General features: G+C 46.2%; 1 protein-coding gene across 1 annotated transcript in view; it reads left to right on the top strand.

Moving 5' to 3' along the window:
* The window catches only part of IL17B (interleukin 17B), a 40,738-nt gene that overhangs the window by 7,204 nt on the left and 22,872 nt on the right, over positions 1-10,662 (top strand). Inside the window, exon 2 of the mRNA XM_041747875.1 lies at positions 829-918. The gene's annotated coding sequence lies outside the window, so the exon portion shown is untranslated. The remainder of the gene's footprint in view (positions 1-828; positions 919-10,662) is intronic.

The raw sequence follows: 10,662 nt of genomic DNA, 5'->3' as shown, positions 1-10,662 counted from the left end.
CTGCCTCTGTCGCTCAGAGCTTCCCCTCCTTGGCCAGGCTGGCTGGACCCCCGCTACCCCTGTTCACATTCCCGTTCAATCTCCCAGCCCCTTGGCCTGTACCACTGCCCCATCCTGTCTCCTTCCTCAGGCCAGGACTCCCTCCAGCAAATGGCCTTGTGCCATTCTGTGTGGGGCAGCTGAACCTGACCCCTGGCCCCTGTCCCAGGGGGTGTGGGGTGCTGAACCTGACACTAGCCCTGACCTTAAGAGGCTCCTCATCTGGTAGAAAAAAATCTTCACACCAGCCTCGTTCCTTCCTCCATCAAGAATTTGCTTGATGTGGGATGCCTGGGTGGCTCAGCGGTTGAGTGTCTGCCTCCAGCTCAAGGCGTGGTCCTGGGGTTCCAGGATCAAGTCCACCATCGGGCTCCCTGCATGGAGCCTGCTTCTTCCTCTGCCTGTGTCTCTGCCTCTCTCTGTGTGTCTCTCATGAATAAATAAATAAAATCTTAAAAAAAAAAAAAAAGATCTTGCTTGATGTCAGGAGGCCTGTGCCCCTGTTCCCATCTTTGACAATTCCTACCCATGAGATCTGGGCTTTTACCTGTTGCTCTGAGCCTCACTTTCCTCCTCTGTGAAATGCGATAATAAAGCCAGCCTTGCAGTGTTGCCATGAGGGTCAGGTGGGCTGGCACCTGCAGTCCTGGGGAATGGGTCAAGCAGAGGCTCCGGAGTCAGACTCTAATTATGCTCAGTGCTACCTCTGCTGCTTCCCAATGGGGGGTGGACGGGGTGAGCCTGAGGAAGTTATTTAACATCTGCAAACTTCATTTTCCTCCTCTGTAGAATGGAGCAAGAAACAGTATCTACCTCCCAGGATTGCTGTGAAGATGAAATGAGACCACACCTAGGAAGGGGTTAGCGCAGTGCCAGCTGGTAAGTGCTCAGTAGATGTAAGATACTATTAAGGGTTGTGATGCTAGACCCAGCACACAGCAGACCCGCCATGCCTCTCATGTCACCCCCTTCATTCTTGAACCAAGAATATGGGTTCCATCCATAAGCCCGTATCTGGACAGGGAAGATCGTGGACAGGGAAGGCTTGGAACCCTTCCTCCCCACCCCACTCAGTTTTCCAGTTTTATCCCTCCCAAAGCATCACCAACAGATCCTGAAGTAAAGCTAAAACCAGCCCAAGAGAACTATCGAAATTATGGAAAACCCACTTTGGAGATTGTGAAATTTACACTTCCTTTTTCTTTTCTTTCTTTCTTTCTTTTTTTAAGATTTCATTTATGAGAGAGAGAGAGAGAACAAGCAGGGTGAGCAGCAGAGGAAGAGGGAGAAGCAGACCCCCAGCTGAGCAGGGAGCCTAGCATGGGAGCTCGATCCCAGGACCCTGAGCCGAAGGCAGACGCTTAACAGGCTGAGCTACCCCAGTGCCCCTAAGTTATACTTCTGTTAATCCTGCTATTGTAAAAGCATCAAGGATTTTTCATCAAGACAGAAAAGAAAAGCAGAAAAACAGCCAGTGTAAGTTGTAGTGAGACCCACCATTTCAAAACCTGAGAACCCTTGTCTGGCTGAGCAGTGAGATGGCTGCCTGCGAGCCAGCAGGCCCTGTTATCAGGAAGCCCATTGCCAGAGGTCAGGACAAGGAACTGAAGTGATCCGGAGACAGATCCTAGGACAGGAGGTGTCCTGGCACCACAATAGCTTAAAAGGCTCACTAAATGGCTGCCATTTGCGACCCAGTCTCTATAAATGTGTCTCAGACATTTTGAAGCCCATTTCTGCTTCTTCCCATACCCTCTCTTGGGAGTGAGGAGTGCTTATGTTTATTAACCTCTCTGTGAGGTAGCTTTTCTTTCCAGACTGTGGCAAGGCAGCCTTGAAACCCCTGCATTCCCCGAGGAAACAGGTCAGTGAGACTCGGGGTTAGTGTGTATGAGCAAGGCGTCCTGGGAGGTAAAGGAGGCTTCTTGTTAGGAGGTGGGTATGAGGGTCACCTGGATGGCTCAGTGGTTGAGTGTCTGCCTTCGGTTCAGGGTATGATCCCAGGGTCCTGGGATCGAATCTCACATCAGCCTCCTCACAGGGAGCCTGCTTCTCCCTCTGCCTGTGTCTCTGCCTCTGTCTCTGTGTGTCTCATAAATAAATTAAAAAAAAAAAAAAAGGAGGTGGATAGGAGAGTGTGCTTGGTGAGTTCTGTGTCCTCAGAGGGTGGGTGCAATTAGGGGCAAGGGGAATCCCAACCAGGAGGGTGAAGGGTCTAGAGACCAGGAGACTCATGGGACCTGGGACAGCTGCCTTATCTCTACAGGTGATCAAGGAAGAGGTTAAGGTGGTACAATTGGAAGCTTCAGGAAGATAGAGTTTATATCTACATAAGAAGGACTTTAAAATAAAAAAAAAAAAAGGACTTTCAAATCAAAGTCAGTGGATCTACCAAAGGATGAAATGGGTTAATGAGCTGTCTTGGTAAAGTGATGAGTTCTCTGTCACTAGAGGAATGCAAGCAGAGGCTGGATGACAAATTGGCAAGTCCCTTTTGGCCCAGAGATCCTTCGAATTTTATCTCACACTTCACGTTCTCATCCCCAATCCTTCCCAAACTCCCAGCCCTGAATTTATACCAACCTGACCCAAAAGGCATGACTCGGATGTGAATTGGTTGGGAGACAATGGATTGAAAGGGGCCGGGCCACCCAGGTGGCTGAGCGATTTAGCGCCGCCTTCAGCCCAGGGCATGATCCTGGAGACCCAGGATCGAGTCCCATGTCAGGCTCCCTGCGTGGAGCCTGCTTCTCCCTCTGTGTCTCTCATGAATAAATAAATAAAATCTTAAAAAAAAAAAAAAGAGGGACCATAACCCTTGAGTTAAATATCAAGCTGCATATATTTTCTTTGGTGAGCATAAGACTGTTGTGTCATTGATTGAGTTTGATTTTGAGAGGGAAGTAATAGACAGTTAGTGAAGAAATGCTTAGAATTATAATCAAGCCAAGTTCTCAAAAACATCATTTCATAGACAGCTGTCTCCAAAGTATTATTGAGGTTAAAAATCCTGATGCAGAAGAAAATATATTGCATAATCCCATTTCAGTAAAACGATGTACTACAATGAGATACCACTTCACATCCATTAGGATGGCAATGATGGTAATAATAATAATAATAATAATAATAATAATAATAATAATGGTAATAACCCCCAGATATGTAGATACTTGTACATTGATGTTCACAGCAGCATTATTCACAGTAGCCAAAATGTGAAAACAACTCAGGTGGATGAAAGGATAAACAAAATGTGGCATACACACACAATGAAATATTATTCAGCTGTTACAAAGAACAAAATTCTGTTACATGCGAAAACATGGATAAACCTTGAACACATCATGCTGAGTGAAATAGGTCGGACACAAAAGGGCAAATGCTGTGTGATTCCATGTCTATGAGATTCCTAGAAGAGACAAATTCAGAGAGACAGAAAGAGTCGTGGTTGCCTAGAGCTGGTGGGAGGGGAGTGGAGAGTTATTTTTTAACAGGTATAGAGTCCCTGCTTGGGATGATGATAAAAGTTCTGGAAACAGATAGTGGTGATAGCTGTACAACACTGTGAATGTACCTAATTATGTACTTAAAAATGGTTAAAATGGCCATTTTTATGCTATACATATTTTACCAGAATAAAATAAATGATGTGTCTTTTGGTGGGGATAAGTATGAATGTAGCAAGGTGCCCTGCTGGGGGTTGAGTTTGTGTTTTGTCTATTAGGCGACTGCATAGACAGACCAGGTCAGAAGGTCACTTGGAAGTGCCTGAAAGGCGTGTCTCTGGGAAAGGAAGGAGGGCCAGCTTCCCACTGTCCTGGGAGAAGGAAATAACCAGCCTCTTGTGTGGATCACCTGGGAAGAACAGTTGGGGGGTGGGAATGGCCATGTAGCACAGTCCTCCCAGACCTCTGTGACCCCTGGCATGTGAATGCTCACAGGATGTGGGACAGGTTTGCACTGAAGGGCCCTGGGCACTTGGTGTGGAGCCCTTCCCTAGTCTGGGGGAATATTAGCCTCTACCTCTGTAGCCGCTTTGGGAGTGTGGACTTGATCCACAACTTGGGATATGACTCACCAAGACCAGCTTCTGCTGGACACTCATGTCTTCCTACCCCCGCCTGCACACTGCTGCAGCGCTGCATGGGACTGGATGCTACCCATACCCAAGACACCGGTAAGGACAAGGGGTCCTCCGGATGCATATGAAGAAGATGGTGAGAGCCCTGGAAGAGAGCAGCTCTGCTGCTCATCTGACCTTCTACTGTTACCATCATTTGGACCTTTAACATTTGAATTCTTGGGACCATTTGGACCACAATGATCACACCCTCAACTATCCAAAGGAACACCTCAGTAACACATGTGAGTGTGCATGTGATTGCACATATGTGTGAAAATGTACCACTAGATGTTTGTGGGAATTTGGGTGATTTTGCCTTACTTCATTGTTGTTTTCTGTATTTGAGATTTTCCTGATTTATACTGAGCATTTATTGTTTTCTCACCATCAGATAAAAGGGGAATTATCACTTTTTATCATTTATTTATTTATTTATTAAAATTGTTATAAATCTTTTTATAAATAAAAATAAATTTATTTTTATAAATAAAAATTATGATTTTTATATAAATAAAATACATACATTTTAATATAAATTTTATACAAATAAAATTATAAATTAAAAATTATTTACAAATTAAAAATCATTTATAAATTATAAATAAAAATTATTTATTATAAAATATATTTTTATAAATAAAAATAAATAAAATAAATAAATAAAAAGATTTTATTTATTCATGACAGACACACAGAGAGAGAGAGGCAGAGACACAGGCAGAGGGAGAAGCAGGCTCCATGCAGGGAGCCCGACTAGGGACTGGATCCTGGGTCCCCAGAATCAGGGCCTGGGCTGAAGGCAGTGCTAAACCGCTGAGCCACCAAGGCTGCCCGAATTATCACTTTTTAAGAGGCATACAACATGGAAGTTCCGCAAAAGATTAAAAATAGAAATACCATTTAATCAAGTAATTCCACTACTGGGTAGCTACTCCGAAAAAGGAAAACACTAATTTGAAGAGATATATGCACCCCTATGTTTATTGCAGCATTATTTACAATAGCCAAGATATGGAAGCAACGCAAGTGTCCATCGATAGATGAATGAATAAAGAAGAAGTGGTATAAATATATATGTACATACATCTGAATGTTACTCAGCCATAAAAAAGAATGAGATTTTGCCATTTGCAGCAACATGCATGGACCTAGAAGGCATGTTGCTAAGTGAAATAAGTCAGACTGAGAAAGACAAATACATACGATTTCACTCATATGTGGAATCTAAAAAACAAAATAAACGAATAAACAAACAGCAGAAACAGACCCGTACTTCCCCAGGGTGTTGGGGGAAGGTGGGCAAAATGGGTAAAGAGGAGTGGGAGATACAGGCTTCCAGTTATGGAGTGAGTAAGTCACGGGGGTAAAGGCACAGCGTAGGGAATACGTCAATGGAATTACAGTAGAGCTGTGTGGGGACAGAGGGAGCTACTCTTGTGGCGAACGCAGCATAACAGGTACACTTGCTGAATCACTGTTGTACCCTTGAACCCATGTAACGTTGCGTGTCAGCTATCCTTCCATTTTAAAAAAAGGCACACAAGTCTTTGACAATTTGTGTCACAACTTACAAACGCCAATGGTGCAAAGTCAAAAATTTAATAGGGTGTTAAATGTCCAATGAATTAGGACGAGTCAGTGTTCAGCTGAGGAAGCCATTCCTGCCAATTCAAGCAGAAAGGAATTCACTACAGGGAATTAGGTGCTCATACAATTGTTAGGAAGGCTGAAGAAGATTTAGGCAGGGCCTGGAAATGGCTCAGCTGACAACACCACAGGACTGCGTCCCTCCAGGACAGTTGCTACCTCTGCTACTGTCAGAAGTGCTGGACTCAGAAAGGGCAGTTCCACCTCGGGCTTTAAGAACACATCGCTGTAGATGAGTGAGGGGTCAGGAAGCCACCCTCACCTCTTCCACAACTGCCCCTCCATACTCACAAAGCTGGCAAGGGCTCTATATTAGGTCCCATATTAATCCCCCCCCCCTCCCCAAGCAAAGCTTTTTTGTTTCCATTTGGTTTCCAGCTTGAGAGAAGGCTCCAGGGCGGATTAAAAGCTGCAGGGGCTGCAGGAAGAGGCCAGACAGATGCCCCAACAACTGGGGATGCCAGAGGGGCCCTACAAACGTTGTTGGGTTCTGGAGGCTTCTAGTCATGCTTGAGGGTGAGCCTTTTATTTTTTTTTTAAGATTTTATTTATTTATTTGTGAGAGACAGAGAGAGAGAGAGAGAGAGAGAGAGAGAGAGAGAGAGAGAGGCAGAGACACAGGCAGAGGGAGAAGCAGGCTCCACACAGGGAGCCTGATGCGGGACTCGATCCCAGGTCCTCAGGATCACACCCCGGGCTGAAGGCAGCGTAAACCACTGAGCCACCAGGGTTGCCCAAGGGTGAGCCTTTTGAAGAGATACTCATCCAGCCATGCTGGGGGCCAGTCAGCCTGTGGGGTGAGTCAGATAGTCACCACCTACTTGATGAGCTCCACCTTCCCATCCAAGAAATGGTTCTCCAGGTCATAGAGATGGGGGTCCATGCAGCAACAGAACCCAGGGTATGCAGCTCCAGAAGAGCCTGTGTCAGATTCTTCTCTAGGACCATGGTGGCTTCTATGGTGTCCATGCATCCTGGGATGGTTTCTGCAGGTCCCAGAAGAGGGCATGGCCAGTGAGCTGGGTTTGTGTCTTCAGATGCTCGGTGCCATTGCGCTTCTCCTCCATCAGCTCATGGAAGAAGTGGCCTGCATCCAGAGCCACATTGTCGTGATCTAAGTAGAAGCCCAGAGAGAGGCAGCTGTAGGAGGCGTGCAGATGCATGTTGACTGGACACTGGACCATGGCCTCCGCCTTGGTGGAATGATTCTAGGAAGCTCATAGGTCATTGGCATAAGGAGTTAAGCTCAAAATACAGTGTTGCCTGGTCCCAGCATCAGAGGATGGCTGTAAAGATGTTCCTAAAGGTTGTAGCTGGAAAAGAGGTTGGAGGATGGTAGGAAGTGGGAAGAAGAGACATCTTTGGGTCTGTTTTGTCCAAACACTGTTGAAGCAAGAGGCAGATCTGCAGGCCCATTGGGTACACTGCCTATATTAGTTTCTTAGGGCTGCTGTGAGAAAGTAACAGAGCTGGGTGGCTTAACCAACAGCGTATTGTCTCCAGGTTTTGGAGGTTGGAAGTCCAAGAGCAAGGGGCTGACAGGGTTGGGTCCTTCTGGAGTCTGTGAAGGACAGTCTGTTCCTGGCCTCTCGTATAGCTTCTGGTGGTTTGCTGGCAGTCTTTGGTGTTCCTTGGCTTGTGATGCATCAGCCTGCTGTCTGGCTTCATGTTCACGTGACATTCTCCCAGCGGGTGTCCGTCTCTGAATTCCGCCTTTACATAAGGACGCTAGTCATACTGGATTAAGTTTCACTCTACTCTAGTAGGTCTCATCCTAACCAATTACATCTGCGATGGCCCTATTTCCAAATAAGGTCAATTTTTGCTGTGTTGGGGGGTTAAAACTTGATCCTATGAATTTGGGGGGATATAATTCAGCCTGTAAGTGATACAAAATTGCTGCAGAAACCCCATAGGGTAGTACCTGACATCAGTGTCAATGAAGAGGCAGAGATGATGTTCATCTAGAACTCTAGGAGGTCTGGGAAATGTTTTTAGCTTATTAGATTCTGCATTAATGAAGGTACTCTAGGAGTAGGTTGGAATGGGTCCTCTGCCAATCCACCACATCCCCCACCTAAATCCAAGATCCTCCACCTGCCTTCTCTGTCTTGGTCATTTTGCAGCTGGCAAAATTCATGCCACTGAGCACATGAACCCGGGGTACTGAAAGCAGCACTATCCTTAGAAACCAGGAGATGGGAGTTAGACCCCAGCCTCCTACCAACGTGGGTGACAGCCACAGCGAATCAAAACCTAGTGCCATCCACAATTCACTCAACAAACACTCAGTGCTCACAGTCATCACCATGCTCTAGAATCTGGGGCCACATGCTGGTAATTAATGTCACAAATCCATTCTATAAGGCTGTACCACTCAAATTTGCTTCTTTATTCTTTCTATCCTGGGACTTTTTTAAAAAAGATTTTATTTATTCATGAGAGACACAGAGAGAGAGGCAGAGACATAGGCGGAGTGAGAAGTAGGCTCCACGCAGGGAGCCCGATGTGGGACTCGATCCCAGGACTCCAAGATCATGCATGCCCTGGGCCGAAGGCAAATGGTCAACCACTGAGCCACCCAGGCGTTCCAATCCTGGGACTTTCAAAAAGATAATTGTCTCTTTCCACTCCCCCACACCCCATTTTTCCTTCCTGCGTCCTGGTTATTGTGTGCGTGTGCAAGCCAAGCCCAACATTCTCCTTTGATGACAGGTAAATGATTTAGCAGGCAACAGAGCCAGGAGGCCAAATTCTCCTCCAAGCTGTGCCACTAACTTGCTGGGTGACCGGGACCCCCATTTCCCCACTTATAAGCAGGGTCATTACTATCGGTCCACCTAGCAGAACTTGGGCAGGGTCCTCAAAACTTGAGGCGGGAGATTGTGGTGCGTGGGACTCTCTACTCCATCATCAGCCTCAGGGGCTGGATCTGGTGTTTTCTTTTCTCCTGCAAATATAGGTATCTATTGTATACAAAGTGTTGTGGAAAGGGAACGAGATCATGTGTGGTACAGTTAAGGGTGTTCTCATGTAACACTCTTCTATGGAGAGGGGATGAAAACTCAACTTTTCGTGGCTTCAAAACAAATGGAATTCATTGGCTCATGTGATTGGTCCACAGGTAGACCTGTGACCTTTAGGCATGGCTGGATCCAGGGACTCAAACAATATTCCTAGAATCTATCTCTCTCTGAGGATGGATCCTGGGAAAAAGATGGAGGGAGGGAGTGAGAAAGGTGGTGTACAGAGCAAGATGGAGTCACTCATGTCAAGCAGTGACAAAAGCAGCCAAGGGCGTTGCAGCAAAGACCAGATATTGCTGAAATTGTCACAGGCTGACGACGCTCAGAACTGATGACCAGCAGAACTAGGAGAGGTTTGCAAAGACCCAAGACTGATTAAATCCCTTTCAAAAGGGAGAATTTTTGCAGCAAACTGTCAGAGTTTCAAGACACTGATCCTTTTACGTCTAACCACATCAAAAAGGCAGCTGCTGCCTGAGGCTCTGGCCGACTGATCTCTGAACAGAACTGAGATCCTCCACTGGTTGGACATAATAAGGCGCAGGTGCCGGGAGCTGCCCCAGACAGATGGAGACCTCATCTCTGTTGTGTGCTCGCAGATTGACTTCCCGTTGGGTTCGTTAACTTCCTACCCCTTGTTGTATCTTGTCTGTTGTGTGACTTTGTATCATGCTTTGCTTTGTGTGACATGTAAAAAGCCATTAAACACGTAGTAAAATGTCATTGAGTTTGGAATCCTGACCCTGCTTATAATTATGTTAACCTTGTTTTATTTTATTTTTAAAAAGATTATATTTATTTATTATGAGAGACACAGAGAGAGGCAGAGACACAGGCAGAGGGAGAAGCAGGCTTCATGCAGGGAGCCCGATGTGGGACTCGATCCCGGGACTCCAGGATCATGACCTGAGCCGAAGGCAGACACGCAACCGCTGAGCCACCCAGGTGTTCCTAACCTTGTTTTATGATTGAATAAAGCTGACATTATGGAAAGGAGACACAACTCCTGTGTGCACCTTCATAGCGGGCTTGCAACACATGAGTACTGCAAAGGTGCCCAGAAATAATTCCGCTCTAAAGGAAACAGTGCTGAGTGATATGAGAGGTCTTGGTGAAGCAGAAGAGGATTTCGGAAGAGGAAAGAACAAAAGCATTCATACATTATTTTATTCATTCATGAGGCTGCAAACTTTGTTTCCCATTCTGGGCTTCACACTGGACTAGGCCTGGGGCTCCAGAGAGCTCCCGTTGGCTCCTGGGGAAGGCAGGGAATTTGGACAGTATTGTGGGGATGCACAAGGCCTGCCTAGAGGTCGTATCCAGTCTGGGAATCTGGGGAGCTTCTTGGGAGCAGCACATTGGATTGGAAGAGTGAAAACAGGGAAGAGCATTTGGAACAAAAGGAACAGCATGAACAAAAGTACAGTCCTCCATTCAGAACTGCACGGAGACTGACTTACTAGGTGACATTGGGTACATGATTTTCTGAAGCTGGGGCCTCAGTTTTTCTGTTTGTATAGTAGAGGGCTTGAACAAATTTCTACTGAGGAAGGGAAGGAGAAAAGCATTAGACATGCGGGATGTGGCTGCTCCCGCTTTGGCGGGGCGAGACCTGACTTACCTCCAGATGACATCGTGGTTTCATGAAGGCAAAGCCGCCCAAGCCCAGCCCAGAGGAGGAGGGGACAAAATGATATACATTTGTTATACATCATACAGTATGATATACATACTCTTTGTTGTCTGAAGGGAATATCTCCACATCGTGACCATCGAAAAGGTCTAAATGGTGCACTGTGAAACATAAGTGCCCTTCCAAGCCTG

This window comes from Vulpes lagopus, chromosome 3, assembly GCF_018345385.1.
Source record: "Vulpes lagopus strain Blue_001 chromosome 3, ASM1834538v1, whole genome shotgun sequence".
Taxonomy (NCBI): domain Eukaryota; kingdom Metazoa; phylum Chordata; class Mammalia; order Carnivora; family Canidae; genus Vulpes; species Vulpes lagopus.
This window is presented reverse-complemented; position numbering and strand designations above follow the sequence as displayed.